Below are 18,476 nucleotides of genomic sequence, written 5' to 3' on the forward strand. Positions count from 1 at the left end.
CCCTGCCAGTAAGTCACCACAGGCAGTCACTAAAATATGAGAAATAAACTGCATTCCTATGCTGGGAGGATTACAGACTGTCTCAAATTGGCTGGGAAAAATTACTAATGCAATGACTGACAGTGTGGCAGCTGTAATGTTTGATCACAAAATGGAAAACTTAGAGGACACTGATATGACTAGTAATTAAGTTAAACCAGCATAAAACATTGCTGTTTTGATGTATGAATACGACCTGTGAATATTGTTCACTTTTGTCCTTTGGAGACATTTTTATATTATCCAAGAATGTGTCCCTATAAAAGATTGGCTGTCCATAATTTTTTCTATACTCTTTAATTTTCTATACTCTGTAATTTTCAGCCGCTAGCAACCTTGCACTGATTGGAGAGAGATGTTTGTTGACTATTATAATTTAGAGATGATCCCTCATAAGGGACGGTATTAAACATAGGAATTTGGAGATGCGCCCTGGAGTCCAGTTTTGCATTGGAAATGTGGTTGTGCTGAAGCTCACTATAGAAGCTCCCCAGTTTGTTTTATTAAAGTCTTGTTCTTTTTTCCTTCACCAGTTTGTTATGAAACCCAAGATTTCTATAGAGAGCAAAGAGAGACACAGGAACTCAGTCTGACAGCCTGTGAGAGATGGACAGAATCTTCATGTACTTAGACTATGAACTCATTAGAATATAGACCATCTTTTTTTGGCCTGTGCTCATATAGCATCCAACCCGATAAGGTCTTAGAGCAGTGGTGGGCAATAAGTGGCCCGTGGGCCAAATGTGGTTCACCAGGGCTTGCCCCGGCAGACAACCAGACACTTTATTTACCTTTGTGTCCACAGGCACGTCTGCTCACAGCTCCCATTGGCCATGGATTGCTGTTTCTGCCAATGGGAACAGCAGGAAGCAGCACTGATCGGGGGACTACTTCCCGCAGCAATCCATGGCTAATGGGAGCTGCGAGTGGCTATACCAGTGGATGTGCTGTAAATAAAACATATAATGGCTTGTCAGGTGAACCATGTCTGGTCCATGGTCTTCTTATTACCCACCACTGTCTTAGTTCATCACTGGGTCTCCTAGGATATTGTCTGTACTTCAATTCAAAACCTGCAGCTAGCTCAGGCTCATGACGCTTCAGGAGTTCAAGCTAAAAACAGTTTGTTGCAGTATAGCTGCTCAGACTGGAGCCAGAACTCTGGAATCCTCTCTCCCCTTGGGGTCTCAGAATTCAGGCTTCAACCTGAGCCCAAATGTCTACACCACAATTGCAGTATAGACATAGCCCATGGTGCTACAGTCATACTACTGCTAACTAATAATTTAACCTCAAATTCTTTGCAGTTAGGTTTACAGCTCATTTAGCTACTCTTTCTGCAGTGCTTTGTCCAGATGTGCCCAAATTCTGCTTGATGTTGACTGTGATTTTTTTCCTTCTTGTTTCACTACTCTGAGCCAAATATGCATTCCTTTCATTTAAGGTCACTGAACTGGAGAGAGATACTGTTGTGCACCTCAAAGAAAAGGAGACTGATTTCCTTTTTTTAAAGGGAAGCAGAAGTTGGAGAGCAGTAATAGGCATCTTTTCCTCATGGGAGGCAAGTTTTTCATCTCCAACAATGCTGTAAGGAGAGGTTGGTATGTGGAGAACTAGACTATCAAAAGAAGTGCTAGCTCTTGTATTGTTACAATCTGAGAAATCCACTTCTGTTCAACATAAAACTCCTGGTTGATTTTATGAAATGCTTGTCATTGAATGCCTCACTGGCCATGAAATCCACCATCATGTATCTCCCAGACCAGGGACAGCAGAGTTCTTTAAATGTTTACGGCTCTTGTTCCATTCAAATGGATGCACCACAGGACGATGGGTGAGAGCAATGGAATTTCCCCAGAAAAGAGGACACAGAGACAGTATGTATTGATGCTAAGATTTATAAATTCAGAAGAACTCTCTGAACCGGAGACAAAGGAAGAGAGAAAAATGAAGTGGTGTGCTTTTGCAACAAAGGGGACCATTTCCATTTTCATAACTAGCCACTCTTAAAGGAAGGTGGCTGGAGGAGAGAGAAAGAAATACTGTGATTTGGAGGAAAAGCCACATGTAGCAGGAGAGGAGACACTCTGACTTAAGCCCAAAGAGTATTCTAGAGTGGTGAGGAGGCCGTATCAGGGAAACATATGTTGATATTTATTATTTGTCTGAAGTTATGTTTTTGTGCTGCTTAAAGTGAAGTGTATTTGTTTTAGAAACCTCCTTGAAAAACCTGCCATGCTTCACCTGTAACATGTCCCAGAAGAGTTAAACCATAAAATAAAACACTCATGAGGCTGGAGCTCTGGAGAAGGATATGCTGAAGCCACTGGGATGTCCTTGGGAATTAGCACTACTCTTGAGGGCATAGTTCAGCTGGACCATGTGGTCCCATTTCTATGAAGGGATAGCAGAAGAGCCTATGTCCAGGGAGTGTACCAGAGGTGCCAAAGAAATAGATAGTGCTGGAGCCAAGCCAGGTGCAGAAAGCTTAAGGACACCCGGGCGAGAGTGTAGTAGGACCAAACATAGAAGCCCTCACCATAGCCAGTGGGAGTACACTGAGGAACAGTTAGTAAAAACACATTCTTTCAGTGGTGCTCCTCATTGTCTGGTAAATTGGTAGTGAAAGAATATACATGCTGTGTTGGCCATGTCAAAAAAAGATTGATATGATGGTGCTTAATATTTGTTTCATTATTTTGTTGGGCATAATAGTTTGGCACCTTGGACCAAATATTCAGTGGATCTAAATGAACATAATGTCTTTGGAGCTGCACTGTACTGATTCACACCAGCTGAAGATCTGGCTTGTATGGGATGGTAATTGCCATTTTTTATTTGTTGTTTTTATATCACAAGTGCAGTGCTGTCGTGGAAAGTGATTCTGTAACAATGGCATTGGGATGTTTCATTGATGCTCACTCAAGTGATAGCCAACCATTTTTGAACCACCAGCAGTGGCATAGAGAGGGAGAGTGGGGAACAGTTGCCTCTGGGTGCCACACTAGGGGGGCACCAATTTAGTCCCCCTCTGCTCACTCCCCCTGTCATCCCTTGATTTGTCTGCGCCTCCTCTGCCTGCTGCCTCTGGCTGGAGCCTCCTCCCTGCCTGTCCAGCCCTAATCCGACCGTCCTCCATCTCTTCCAGTGGGTTAGTGCATGCAGCCCCAAATTGGAGGGGGTGGGGGAAGATATGGTACAAGCTCCCCTCCCCTCCTTCCAGGGTCGGGCTCAGCCATGTGCCAGGTTCGCGGCCCCACTGTGTGATGGAGGAGGAGGCACAAACTTTTCCTTTGCCCCTGTGTGCATAACACCCTCGCTATGCCTCTGACCACCAAATCTAGAAAGTCAAACTACTACATTAAACTTCAAACACAATCTTGATGGTTCCTGCATCATCGCATGCAATAAAGTATGCAACTGGGATTTAGTTAACAACAAAACCCCAGGTCATTGGCCCCAGTTGTTGTTGGGGTGCAGTTCTAATGTGAGTAAAAATGATGAGAGAGTGAGAGAGAGAGAAAGCGCACGCCAGGGTTAGCTCCCAGCAGGCCATCACTGCTGTATTTAACTGTGTTGCCTCAGGTGCGGCCACTTACACGGCCCATTGGCCGTGGATTGCCATTACCAGACAATGGGAGCTGTGGGAAGCATTGCAGATAGGGACACTGCTTCCTGCAGTTCCCATTGGCTGAGAATGGTAATTTGCAGCCAACAAGCGCTCAAAGCAGCCATACCTGCCCACCATTGGTTTAGAGTCAAAGGAGAAATTATAAGTGATAGAATAAAAAGACTGAAGGAGCTAAACAAAGAGAGATGATTCAAAGGAAATAATCATCAGAACAGGTTAAAAGAAACTCAGCAGTGTTGGGAGCAGCTAAAATTTAATTTGATTTGTTTTGTTAGCAAATAATATGATTTAGATAACTCAATATTATCAATTGGAAAGTTTGTATAGCTTATTTTGAGTTTAATTTCAAAATAGTTTACACAGCACCAAATTTTGAAATAAACTACTATTCCGAAATGTTCCCTTAATCCTTGTGGAAGGAAGCTTACAGGGGCGTCAGAAAAGTGCACCTGATATTTTGAAATAAAGGGCTTGTTCAAAAGATGCAGAATAACTAGTTTGGGATACCGGAAGAGTCCCAAAATGACATCGCAGTGTAGATGCACCCTCACAGATACTTGGCCATCTTAATTGTTCTTTTTTGATATCTATAATCTCTTACTAATAGTTTTAACACTAATAATTTATAGTACTACAAGTTAAACTTCATCAGAAGTAGAAGGATATTTTGGAATAATTAAAATTTAGGCCGAGAGTTGCTGGTTTCAGGGAAAGACATTTTTCCTGGGAGACTTCCCTGAGGAACTTTGTTGAGTTTGTTCCCTGAGATTGTATTATCTTTATTTTATTCCAATAGGATTTGTTATCATGGGTTTTTTTTGCTAGTACTGCTAAACAAAAACTTAAGTCTGTCTAATGCATTGTTCCATTTTAATTAAAATATGATCTTCAGAGAAGGCAAAGACCAGAAATAAAAGCTACAGATAGAATTAATTTTACTTAGAAAAGATAATGCATCAAGAAGGATTGAAATAATCTCAGGACACTGAATTGCCTACATGTCCCCTGTACTGGAAATGCATGGGTTAGGCATTTGTGCAAGTATTTTTAATGTAAATAATGAATTGCCTTCAAATACCCATTGTAACTTTCCAATCAATAACTGTCAAATAATCGCATAAAGCCCAATTCTGCAGTCCTTACTCAGGCAAAAGTCCTGTGGATGTTGATGGGTAATAATAATTCTGGGTGTAAATTAGTAGATTTCAACCAAGGACTGATTTTGTCCCTATGGGTACGTCTACATTACAGCGCTAATTCGAACTAACTTAGTTCGAATTAGTTAATTCTAACTAAGCTAATTCGAACTAACGCGTCTAGACCTAAAAACTAGTTCAAATTAGCGTTTTGCTAATTCGAACTAGCATGTCCACATTAAGTGGACCCTGAACCGGGCTTAAGGATGGCCGGAAGCAGCGCCGGCAGGGCATCAGAGGAGGACCTAGAGCGTGGAGATGCTGTCTCAGGCTAGCCGAGGGCTGTGCTTAAAGGGTCCCGACCCCCACCCCGGACAGACAGTTCTCAGGGGTGCCCCGCTTGCAAAGCAGTCCTGGCTTGGAGTGCCCGGAGTACCCACACTGGGCACATCACACCACTCGGCCATCAGCCCGGCTGCACTTGCCGCAGGCTGCCATCTGGGGAGAGGGAGCAATTGGGGGGCCGCAGGAGAGCTTCCACCCCCAGAAGCCCGCAGAGCCAGCCCAGTCCTCCCCATTTGGGGCTCGTACCCCATTCCTCCCTCACCTCCTTCCACTTACCCTTCCCTAGCCCCTTTTCTTGATGTACAGAATAAAGGACAATTTTGTTCAAAAATGGAATCTGTCTTTATTGAACAAAACTGGGGGAGACTGGGAAAAGGAGGTGGGAGAGGGGAAGAGAGAGGGTGGAAGAGAGGAGGGCAACTAAAATGATCAGGGGTTGGGAACCGTATGTAACAGGGGAACGATATAGTCATAGATGCTAGACGTAAAAATTTACTACTCTCTTACTGGGAAATTACATTTCCGTTCTCCTGTGCTTTTCCCCTTCCCAAAATGGTCATTGCTTCATTGTAGTGGTGGCACATTGGCTCAGCCACAGAAGAATGCTCAGTGAATAGGTTAGAGGAGGAGTGATCAATAAGTTTTGATGGGGAACCACTCTAAGATTTTGGTAAGTGGTCAGGAGCCATACTTTTCTATGGAGAGGTTGCAGGATCAGGGACAGAGGTTAGGCGCAGAAGTTTCCAGCCAATAGGAGCTGAGAGATTTTGCTGGGGGCAGAGGCAGTGCATAAAGCAGGGGTGGGCAAAAGACTCTCCGCAGGCCAGATCCAGCCCACCTAGGGCTTTAATCCAGCCCGCAAGGCAGTGCCAGGCCCCACCCCCTAATGGGTAGGGGGAAGGAGTTCAGCCCCACCCCTCCTCCTCCTGCACAGCTGCTGGAAAGGAAGCAGCAGTAGGACTGAGTCTCCTCAGTAGCGGAGGCACCTGTGGCCGTGGTGCCTTGGGGCCAGTCCTGGACCATGTGGCTGGAGCAATGGTGTCTCCTGCCTTTGGGGCCACGTGGCCATGGCATCAGTGCCTCCAGGGCTGACCCACAGCTGCATGGCTGCAGAAGCAGTGCCTCTGGCCTCCAGGGCCTGCCCTGGACTGAGTGGCTGCCATGGCAGCAGGGCCTCTGTGACGGCTTGTGTGGGTGCGAAAGCCCCCTCCTGGTGGGGCAAGGGGGTTCAGCGGACCCGCCGTCTAGCCGTTCGAGTGCGATCACCCGGCCGCGAGTCCGGACCGGGGATCAGCGAACTCGTGGTTCCGCTTCCTCTGGGGCAATCCCGGGGTACCAGTCTGCCCGGGTGTCTAAGCGAGGAGGCGGGGCCACCCCCGGCGGCCTGTCTGTCGGTCAGGTCCCCGTCGGGGCAGTCAAAATGAAAGGGTCTTCGCCCCTTTTCTAGTCATCCCCTGCGGGGTTGCGTGGGTTGGGGTATCGTGGTAGGGAGGGGGGACGTGGAGGACCCGGGCCCGCCCTCTCCACCGGGTCCCAGCCCGGGGCCCTAAGTGGGGGGAGAACGAAGTAGACGTTCCTCCCACGATAGGTGGGGTCTATCCCCGTAACGCACCTGTCCACGGGCGCCAAAAGGCCCCCGCCCCAGGCTGCTTCCACTCCCCGCTACCCTCCGCTCTGTCGGAGGGGATCCCGCAGTCACTTACCCCGCCCGAGGCGTCGGTCTCGTCCCGTGGCCGTCGTGGGGGTTCGGGGTCGTTCCCTCGTCTCCTCCAACGCGGGGGGGGGGGGTTCCCCTTGGCAGCTGGGGCGGCGGTGGTGGCGGCAGCTCCCCTGAGTGCCGCCCAGTCCTGCTCCACCGGGCCGCTTTTCAAACGGCCCGAGTGATGATGTCGGGGATGCCCGTTCCGCCCCCCGGGCGTCCTGGCATCCGTTGACGTCACGGCCGGGGCGTCCCAGCCTGACGTTGGCTCCGCGCAGCTCTGGCCGCGCGGTGCGCCGTTCGGGCTCCTCGCCCCTCGGATGGGGCCGTCCCCGGCCCCTCCTTCCCCGCCGGGGAGTTAGCCGCCCCTCCCCCGGCGGAGCTTCCCCCCTGGCCCGCTCTCCCCTGCTCCCGGGGCTGCCTGCTGGCCCATCCGACGGCCTCCAGGGGGCGCCGGTGGCCCCCGTTCTAGTGCGGACCTGCGGTGGTCCATCGCAGCCTCCCTCCGGGGCATCCGGATCAGCATGGCTGCAGCTGTTGCTGCAAGGGGTCATGAAGTCAGATAAGATTCCTCCTCATCTCCAGACCCCCTCCCCAATCCTGTCACTTCCCTCCTCCCCAACACCCGGCACTTTGCTCTGACACCTTCCCTTGTTCTTGAACCCTCTCTCCTGGCCACACATTGCACCCTCTCTTGTTCCTGCCCCCTCCACCTGGACAGACACCCTACTCCTAGCTTGCTTCTGCACCTCAGCACCCTCCCAAATCCTGCACCCCATTTCTATCCTACTTGCTGGCAGCCTTGTCTTATGCACTGTACCCCTCATTTTTGTGTCTACCCCAGAGCCTATGGAGGTTCATAAAATCCACTAACTCCAGAACCCTAGAAAAGTAAATCTGGTCTATAGGAAGCCCTGAACCTCAGTCCCCCATTTCCTTCTCCTTACCCCATAAAGTTGGGGCACCTGAGGAGTGAGATGTCTCAGTTGGGGCCACGTCAGTGAGCGGTGGAGGGAGGGGAGGGTTGGAGGAGTTTTTTTTGCTTCTCACTTGTGTGGTCACCAACTGATTTTTTTTTTGTGGGTCAATGACCCCTGACCCAAAAAGTGTTCTCCACTCCTGCCATAAATAAAGAAAACTGAAACCTTTTGTGTTGGACATAATATTTTACTTAATTTAAAATGAAGTTTGATAAACATGAGAGTTAAAATGTTTAGTCTGTCTCAATTTAAGTTAAACCATTCTCCCTAGCTGCAGCTGGTTCAGAAAATAAAGTCATCATATCCAGCAGGGTAGTTTTCAACCCTGACCCCTTCCGCCCAAGGCCCCACACCTTCCGCCCGAGGCCCCACACCTTCCGGGTCAGCCTGCAGCCATGTCCAAAATTTGTGAAGTGGCTCCCCTTCCAAAATTATTATCCATCCCAGCATAAAGCAGTCTCCCTTCTTCCCTTCCCCTCTTCTGCGCAAAGAATCACAGGAAGCAGCTAGCCGCTTTGAGTGATGCTGCACCATGCTCCATATTCCATGCTGACAGGGTACAGCCAGATTAAAAGGCAGATTTAATCCAGGTAGGCTGAATCCAGCCCGGGGGCCATATCTTGCCCGTCCCTGTTTAGAATTAACAGAACATCAATCATGTTGATACAGAAACATGGAAATAAATAAAGCTGAATCCTGTATATTTGTCAATCAAGAAGGCAAAACTGGGCCCTTAATGTTACAGCTTTATAGCTGCTGCAGCAACAGCAATGGTTTCAGTGCAAAATATTTTCTCAAAATATTCCTATTATCAGATGACATAGTTACTGCATCTAGCATTGTTTCAGTCATTTCCACTATATCAATTTCTGTCTCTCTTGTAGTCTTTGTAAGCCTTCATTTCTGTCTGCTATTCATTGAATTATGGTCTGCACTATCAATCTGTCTTTCCATATGACTGAATCATTTCAGCTCTCTGCTCTACAGAATTAACCTGTAGAGTTATCATGTCATCCAATATCCTTGCTGCAGTGTTTGTCCAAGTTACATACACTTTCCAGATGACCTACAGCCACCCACAACAGCAAATTATTTTAATCTGTCCCTGTGGTTTAAAAGAAAACAACACACCTACTTTGTAAAGCTGGTATATTGAGTGGTACCATATATGTAAATAAAACATATACTTATCTACTGTCACATAGATATTGCTCTATAATGATCATCATATTACATTTTTAGTAGAGTACTATTCCAAATTGGTGTACTACAGAACACACTAGGTTAGGAACTTGGCTCTTGTTCAGCAAAGTACTTGAAGCAAGAGCCAAGTGCACGGATGATTTTTCAGTTTGATGGCCAAATCCAAAAATAAATTAAAGAAATTGGTTCATTCCAAATCAAAACTGGATTTTTGGTTGTTTTTTCTCACTAAAACGAACAACCAAAAACAATCCACTGGGTCAAAATGAAACATTTTGGATATTGAAAAACTTGAAACAAATTGTTCTGATATTAAAAAAAAATCTTAGTTTTTTTTCCAGCTGAAACTATTGAGCAAATTTAACCCAGTTTTATGAACAGTTTTTTATATTTCTAAAATGGCATTTTTATAAACTTACTGACTTGACAGGAGCAGTCTAAATGTGCAAAGGCGTTTGGTGTGTCTTCCCACTCAGTTTTTGAGCTTTTAGTGGGCGGTTTGGGTATTTATGCAGTAGGCACAGATGTTCATTGTTTTATGCAAGGTATCAAATCACTACTCCCTGAGAATTAATTTTGGGACACTTGCAAGGTGGGCTCCATTCAAAATGGTAGCTTACAGGTTAAAAGGTCTGTATCCCACTATTGTTGTCATGTATGCAGCTGGTTGGGATTTTTCACCAAAAATGACAGTTCATCGAATCTGAAATGTTTCATGCAAGTATATATCTGGTTTGAAGCACAATCAAGTTCTGACAGTCCTGTGATTCCTAGCTTAAGCCAGGGCCCTCAGGTCTTCCAGGCTCATAGCCACAAACCTGGAGATTGGCTTTTGATTGAGATTTAGATTGTGTATGTTTTAGGCTCTATAAGGACTAATAGGGAGCAGGAAATCTAAAAGTCCTGACAGCCAAGGCTGACCTGGGATCCTGGAAGCTTGGGCTCCCAGGGTAAACATTATTTTGAAACTTTTGAATAGAGCATTCTGATTATTTCCAAAAAAATGGATTTTCCTTACAGATAATTTTTAAAAAATCTACTTTTCAGGCTGAAACTCACATTTTTTGTAGGATTTTGGAATTTCCCGTGAAATTGAAATTCTAACTTTCAGTTAGTTCTGCTCCCAAGCCTTCTAGTGCCCAATATGAAGCAGTAACTCAGTATGCAATGTTTATCAATTTTTAGTTAGTCCCTGCAGTCTAATAAAATTAGGGTATATTCATCAGCTAGCAACTCAAGCTCACGCTTAATGTGTATTTCCCTTATTTAAAAGCATTTTGCTATCAATCTCTGCATAGTCTACAAGTAAAAAATGCATTAGACTGAACATAATTGTCTTTATCATAGTTACATTCAGGCAATTTGAATAGTAGTGCTGTAATTACAGGGAATAATGTTGCAAGAAGCCTTGTAGTAAACGGATAGTGTCTTGAAATTGAAATTAGCAACAAACACGGGCATTTGCATAGCTATGGCTCTCCTGAATAAGACAGGCTGGCTAGATATGTACTAGGAATAAAAAGAATGAGGAGATTTGTACTTTATTGCACATCCTGAAAATATGCATTTAAGTATCATTTGTAGAGTTTTTATTATGGCAGTTGGTGCTTATTAGTCTCATAAAAAGAAAGCATTCCTAGAAATATATCCATAAATATTTCATGGTACAAATGAAGCGGGGATCTTATAAAATAGATTTCTGTAGTCTGTTTGCTCACAGTTTTAAACGAGAGCTGTAGATGTCAAATCAAAAATCCCTGTGTTTAAGTTCTTGCCTGTTTTTTCATTAATCTTATTGGGTATGTCTACACTACAAAGTTAGTTCGAACTAACAGCCATTAGTTCGAATTAACTTTAATAGCGGCTATACATACAAACCACTAGTTTGAATTTAAATTGAACTAACGGAGCACTTAATTTGAACTAGGTAAACCTCATTCTACGAGGAGTAATGCCTAGTTACAATTAAGTAGTTCGAATTAAGGGCTGTGTAGCCACTTAATTCAAACTAGTTGGAGGCTAGCCCTTCCCAGGTTGCCCTGGTGGCCACTCTGGGCCAAACCAGGGAAACTCTTCTGCCCCCCTCCTGGCCCCAGAGCCCTAAAAGGGCCACGGTCTGGCTACAGTGCCTGTGCCAGGTGCAAGCCTGCCAGCACCCAGCCAGCAGACCCTGCACCTGGCACAGCATGAGCCAGCCACCCACTGCCACCCAGCCCTCCGCCTCTTCCCAGGACCAAGCTGGTGGCTCACAGGAGCCTGCCCGGGGCCGCAAGAGGTGGACACCCGCCTGGTCTAGTGCGAAGATCATGGACCTCATCGAGGTTTGGGGGGAGGCCTCCAACGTCCACGATCTCTGCACTAGCCACAGGAACGCGGCCGTCTACAGCCAAATGGCTGACAGCCTGGCCACCAGAGGCCACATGTGGACCCAGGAGTAGGTCTGCTGCAAAATTAAAGACCTGCGGCAGGCCTACTCCAGGGCCTCCCAGCCAGGGGCCAACTCAGAGGCATGCCCTCATTATGAGGCCCTGGACCGCATCCTGGGGGCTCACGCAGTCCATGCCCCCCCGGGTGATGATCGACCCTGGGGCAGAGGGCCCCGTTCCTGACACAGAGGAGGAGGAGGAGGAGGACGCCAAGAACCAGGAGCCTGCAGGGAGCCTGCCCAGGACCCAGGACCCCCGAGGCATCCCACAGAGCACATTGGCTGTGTCGTCCAAGTCCGGGGAGGGCTCCACATGTGAGTGCCATCATGCTCCCCTTGTGTGTATGGGAGGTGTGGGGGGAGAGAGAGACCAGGGACTGTGCGCCTGGGCCTTGCCCACCAAGAAACAGCAGCTGGGTGTCATGAAGGAGCCCCGGCCCGTTCCCCACACGCCAACCTCGCCTTGCAGAGGGGGGCTGGGTTTCACCCACTCTGTCCCCAGGGAGAACTGACCACTGCTCTTGTTTCACCACAGCTGCAGCACCTGGGACTGCAGGGTGCACCACCCCACCTGCAACAGCAACCCGCACCTGGGACAGCAGGCACACCAGGAACCTGGAGGACTACCACCGGTGGCACGTGCGGCTACTGGAGCACCAGCTCTGCACCCAGGGCCACTGGGTCCGGGATGACCTGCGGCTGTGGCAGCGGAGCTTGGAGGTGCTGGAGGAGCAGGGCCGTGCCCTCAGAGGCCACCTTCAGACCTTGGTGGATAGGTTCCTGCCTTCTCCTGCTCCAGCCCCTGCGGCCACCCCAGCTCTCGCTCCTCCTCCAACCTCGCTCCCCCTCCCACTTCCTCCGCATCCCCTGTCCCTCCTGCCCCACTCTCCACACCAACTCCCACCCCGATGTCCCAGCACCCACAGTGCTGCGAGATGGGAGAGCCAGCAGGACCCCCCCAAGCCTGAGCTTTCCCTTCCCTTCCTCCCCTTTCTCTCCCTTCCAGCTCCCTCCTCCCAGGTTTCCACCTCCCCTCTCCCACCCTCACTCCTCCCTCCCCACCCTCACTCCTCCCTCCTCCCACACCAGTTATGTAAAATAAAAAGAGATTTTTGTTGGCAAAACAGGTATCTTTATTTGACATTAGGAAGGGGGGTTAGGGAGGGGAAATGGGAGGGAGGGGAGGGTGGAAGAAGGCCCCAGTGGGGCATGCAGGGAGAGTTCAGTCCTCCTTCACATGGAAGCTCTCCCATAGGGCTTCCCGGATCTGGACGGTCCCCCGCTGGGCCTCCCGGATGGCGGTGGTGTGGGGCTGCAAGTACTGGCCAGCCATGTGGTCAGCCTCAGCCTTCCAGGCTGGCAGGAAAGCCTCCTCCTTTCTCTCACATGAATTGTGGAGCACACAACCTGCTGCCACCACGGGAGGGATGTTGTGCTCGGCCAGGTCCAGATGGGTGAGGACGCATCGAAAGTGGGCTTTCAGTCGCCCGAAAGCCCCCTCGACCACAATGCGGGCCCTGGTGAGCCTGGCATCGAAGGCCTGCTGGGAGGGGTTGATGTGCCCCGTATACGGCTTCATCAGCCAGGGCTATAGGGGGTAGGCTGCATCTCCTGCAAGGCAGATGTGCATGTCCACGTCCCTGACCCTGATGTGGCAGTCGCGGAAGAAGGTCCTGGCCTGCAGCCTCTGGCACACAGAGGAGTTGTGGAACACCCTGGCATCGTGTGCCTTGCCGGACCAGCCCACATTAATGTCTGTGAACTGGCCATGGTGGTCAGACACAGCCTGCAGGAGGACGGAGAAGTACCCTTTGCGGTTGATGTACTGGGAGGCCTGGTGTTCCGGGGCACGGATGGGTATATGCGTCCCGTTGATGCCCCCCCCCCCCCCGCAGTTGGGGAAACCGAGGGCACTGAACCCCTGGATGACTGCGTCCGGGTCGGCAAGGCAGACCACCCTGCAGAGCAGCACCCGGTTGATGGCCTTGACCACCTGCAGAGAAACACAGAAAACCATGAATCACTGGGGCGCCCAGGTGGCTGGGAGTGTTTATTCCCTGGCACTGGCCAGCACCCTACTCCCAGAAGCAACCCCTGTGGGTAGCGTGTAGTTCGGCCGGGACAGACCAAACCCTCCTGTGTGGGGCACTTTTGCCTCCTCCCCTCCCCCCCCCGTTTTCCCTGGGGTGGCCCATCCCCTCCCTGCACCCTCACTCCCCCCCGGTCCAGTGGCCAGTGGGTGCAGTACCTGCATGAGCACTGCTCCGACAGTGAACCTGGTTCCCGACGGATCGGTAGCTGTCCGGTGTGGAGAGCTTCCACAGGGCGATGGCCATACGCTTCTGGAGGGGGATGGTGGGCCTCATATGAGTGACCCTGTAGCTCTGTGAGTGACGGAAGGTGTCCTTCTTCATCCTGAAGTTCTGGGTCCACTGTTGGTCTCCCCAGCACTCCAGGACTATGCGGTCCCACCAGTCACTGCTGGTGTCTAGATGCCAGATGCGGCAGGGAAAGCTGGCATCCGAGCACTCTTATGGCTCCTCCACGGCCCCCAGGGGGAGAAGCAGGGGCTGACGTGCACCAGATGGTGCCAGGAAGCCTCCAGCCATTGCTGGCAGGCTTGCAGCAAGCAGGTCCAAAAACTGGAGCAGCATGCCCAGGGTGAGCTCTGGCTCCATGGTGCCAACTGCAGCGGCGGCCCCAATGGGAACCACTGACACAGGCAGCGTCCAATCAGTGTGGACACGCTATTTCAAATTAGCAAAATGCTAATTTGAATTAGTTTTTGGGTCTAGATGCACTAATTCGAATTAGCTTATTTTGAATTAACTAATTCTAATTAAGTTAGTTCCAATTAGTGCTGTAGTGTAGACATACCCATTGCTCTCTGCTTTCACTGTGTCCTGCTCCTCTGGAAAATGCAAGAGTGGAGGCTTCTGACCCCTTTCCCCGCCGAGCTCTCTCTGGCCTTCCTGTCAGACCTTTTATCTCTATGGCCCCTCTTCCTGGTTGCTGGTCAAGTGCTTCGTCAGGGCCAGCTGCTGCCCACCAAGACTCTGGGACGGTGGCTCCCTCTCATGGTCAGCGAGCATCCAGTCTGACCCACTACAGAGTCAAACATGAATTTAGACTCTATGGCTGTGTCTAGACTGCATCCCTTTTCCGTAAAAGGGATGCAAATTAGACATATCGCAATTGCAAATGAAGTGAGGATTTAAACCCCCCCCCGCTTCATTAGCATAAAAATGGCTGCCGCTTTTTTCTGGCTCGGAGCTTTGCCAGAAAAAAGCACCAGTCTAGACGCAGATCTTTCGGAAAATAAAGCCTTTTCCGAAAGATCCCTTATCCTTTATCCCTTAAAATGAGGGATAAGGGATCTTTCGGAAAAGGCTTTATTTTCTGAAAGATCCGCGTCTAGACTGGCGCTTTTCTTCAGCAAAGCTCCGAGCCGGAAAAAAGCGGCAGCCATGTTTATGCTAATAAAGTGGGGGGGATTTAAATCCCCGCTTCATTTGCAATTGCAATGTCTAATTTGCATCCCTTTTACGAAAAAGGGATGCAGCCTAGACACAGACCATTAGTCTTATATACATCCCCTTCTCAACAAGTAAGGGAGTCTATGCTGATGTAGTTTACACATTAAGGCTACATCTACACTGGCCAGAACATATGCAAGAACATATGCAAATGAGGTGTGGTGATGAATATTGCCATGACTCATTTGCATACTTAATGAGCCACCATTTTTGCGCATGGGGCTTTGGAGCAAGAAGGCGCCGTCTACATGGCTCCTTCTTGCGCAAAAAACCCCTCTTGTGCGAGAGCCGTTCTACCTGAAAATAAGCGGCAGAACGGCTCTTGCACAAAAATGACAGCTCATTAAGTATGCAAATAGGCGTGGTGATATTCATTGCCACTCCTTATTTGCCTACATTCTTGCGCAAGACTGGCCAGTGTAGAAGTAGCGTAAAGAAACAGGTGGTGAACTTCTTTAATTTCCACTTCTACTGATAATTGCCTTCTTTGCCATCTTCCTCTCTTCTGGCCCTGAGGTGTATAGCCTACACTAGGCTCACTGGGCCACATTTTGATGTGATGTATAACAGATGGGGTGTGAGCTATACACTGGAAAATGTGTATGTGTCTGTATACATACACACACACTCAATGGAATTGTATGAGGTTCAAGTCAGGGCAGAATATGGGTAACTCATGGCAGAATGTGGCTTTAAATCTAAGGGAGTTTAACTTGTGAACAATGTACACAAAGGTGAGTGGGACATAATCAACTTAGACCCACTGAAACTCACCTCTATATTTTCCCGACATCCCTTGTCTTAAGGAGCTTAGTTTAGGATGATATATTGACCAGGTTTAGAAGAGCTACCCTTAGTCACAGCTGTCAGCAATTATTATTAAGTCAAACAGTCCCATTGACATCACTGGAGCTCAGCAACATGAAAAAGAGGTCTGCAATGGGGCCCTTGAGTGTTAAGGTTCTTTTAGCTTAGTTAGGGGGGAAGGTCTTAATACAATACATATTACTAAAACCTTTCCTTTCATATGACTTTTTGGCTTACTAAATAGAAGCTTAGGATATAATATAGCCTTTTCAGCTATTGGAAGTGTGCATTCATGAATGAATTTCATTTTAGACCTAATCCTTGTCCCAGCACAGTGAATGGCAAAACTCCCATGATATCGGTATCTGGTTCTCCATGAATAAATACTACAAATTAAGCTGGAGTGTTGTGAATTGAACTAATTTTCCACCCCGTTTTCCTAGAACACAGAGGAAAGGTCAACTACTCTTGGCATAATAATTTCATGCATTAGAAGTGGCAAATTAACTCTGAAATCTGACATGCTTTTGTGGCAGAAGCTCCACACTCTGCATGTTCCCACCTCCTTGACATTTATTTCCGTGTTATATATATGTGTACAAAGTAAAATAGATTTATAACAAAAATGTACTCATTTTCTTTTGTGCACCCTTTTAGAGGAAGACTAATTACTCTCTTACAACACGTAGTCACTGTATTCAGTTTCATTTAGTTTAACTCTAATTAGTCACCCCTTATAATTTCACAAAAGGCATCCCTGTGGCAATGGCATCTCAGGCTATAAAAGGATAACTATAGAACTGAAAACAAAATGAGAATGTAGTTGATAATATACAAGTGTCTTCTCGTCAGCCCCAGGACTCCACAGGGATATATGTGTTTGGGTGGGAGGGAGGGGGAGATGTTAACGCAGTAAAGTGCCAGTTCATCTTTCTCAAACCTGCCTGTGATGTACTTAATTCAGAGTAATTCTGCAGAGGGAACCCTTTACGCTTATTGTGGAATGATATTGTCACTTGAGATTTTTCATGTTAGGTATCAAAACATTTCTCTTGCCCATCATATATAGATTTCTAGGACTGTCAGCTGCTTAGAGCAGGGGTGGGCAAAAGTCTCTCAGCGGGCCATATTCAGCCTGCCTAGGGCTTTGATCTGGTCGTGAGGCAGTTCCCAGCCCCGCCCCCTAACACAGGGGTTGGCAACCTACAGCACACATGCTACGCATGCCGATTTTCAGCATCATGGAGAAGGGAGGTGAGTCCCGCCCCTGCACAGCCGCTGGAAAGTGCTCTCTCCTCCCTGCAGCAGGTGAGGCTGCAGTGGGAGGAGACAGCACTGGGGCTGAATCTCCTCAGCAGAGACCGGAGGCACCACGGCCACATGATTCAGGGCTGGCCCCGTAGACGCTGGTGGCTTGGCCATGTAAGAGGTTTGATGGATTGGTGCTGAAAAGCTCAGCAACTTGTAAGATTGGTCATAGCAAAGCATGGAAAACACTTCACATGGTTGTGCTCCATCCACTTAAGAGAAAATATCAAAATGTACACACCTTGCAAATGTATTTTAAGCATGTTAATATTCTCTCTCTACCAAAAAATATCTCCCAGTGAGTGCTTGTCACGGACTGAACTTGTGATACTGTTTTTATACTTGTTTCTCCAATGAAAATAGTTTTAAAATGAAAGAAAAGCAATATATTTTAACCACTGTTAGATGCAAATTGGTCAAGTTATTTAGTGATTCAAATACAACAATTTTTTAAACTTCAAAACATCAGTAGCCTAAACAGTGAGTACTATAGAACTAAAGAAGAAAAGCTCTTTGTGTTTTCAATCCCATAAATTCCTATGTTAATGTAATAATTTACACATGAATATCTTCTTTCTGACTTTTTTTTTATCATTTAAAATCCACCTGTATGCCAATTGTATGCCGGTACACTTTTTAAGCAAGATTTGCGTAATATAATACAAAAATTAACATTTTAAAAGCAAATGTTCAGCCTTGAACAAGCAAAGGAAATGTACTTGAACCACTGCTCCAAAGTGGCATCAGCTTTCACAGAGATTATTCCATCAAATGTAACTTTCTAGCAGAAACCTTGAGTCCCCTTCTATATGTCTCTGAATCATCTATTGTCACTTCCTTGACTTTGACTGAATTCTGCAGGCACATTAGTGCTGCAGCCTTTTAAATGTATTTATGTTCTCAAATCCCTCTGAGGTTATTTATTACATATTGAGTGCTTTTATCTAGTATGGTAGCTAACGGATGTTACACCTGTTTGAGAGCTCATAACATCAATGTCTGAATTATGCTTCGAAGCTGAGACTCAATGCAAGTTTTATGTGGTATAAGGTATAGTACACTGACAATAATTGTGCCTATAATTTATTTTCCATGTTCAATGGTAAATTAAAGCCTCTCTTTGTTTCAAAAGCAGACACACAGCTTTCAAAAATTAGTCACTTTTTATGTCAAAATACCCCTATTTGTAAAATATTACTCATAGTGTTGGTGCTTAAATTGACCCCTGTTGTACTATTTTGAATTGTCCCTGTTAGATACAATGAGTCTCCATAACCACTCAAATATTACATACAGAAATATAGATTTAGAATACCTGGACCTACTCAAAATAATTTCAGTTGAATGTATGTTATGCCAAGATGGTA

The sequence above is a fragment of the Pelodiscus sinensis genome, chromosome 14 (genome assembly GCF_052426305.1).
Source record: "Pelodiscus sinensis isolate ZL-2025 chromosome 14, ASM5242630v1, whole genome shotgun sequence".
NCBI lineage: Eukaryota > Metazoa > Chordata > Testudines > Trionychidae > Pelodiscus > Pelodiscus sinensis.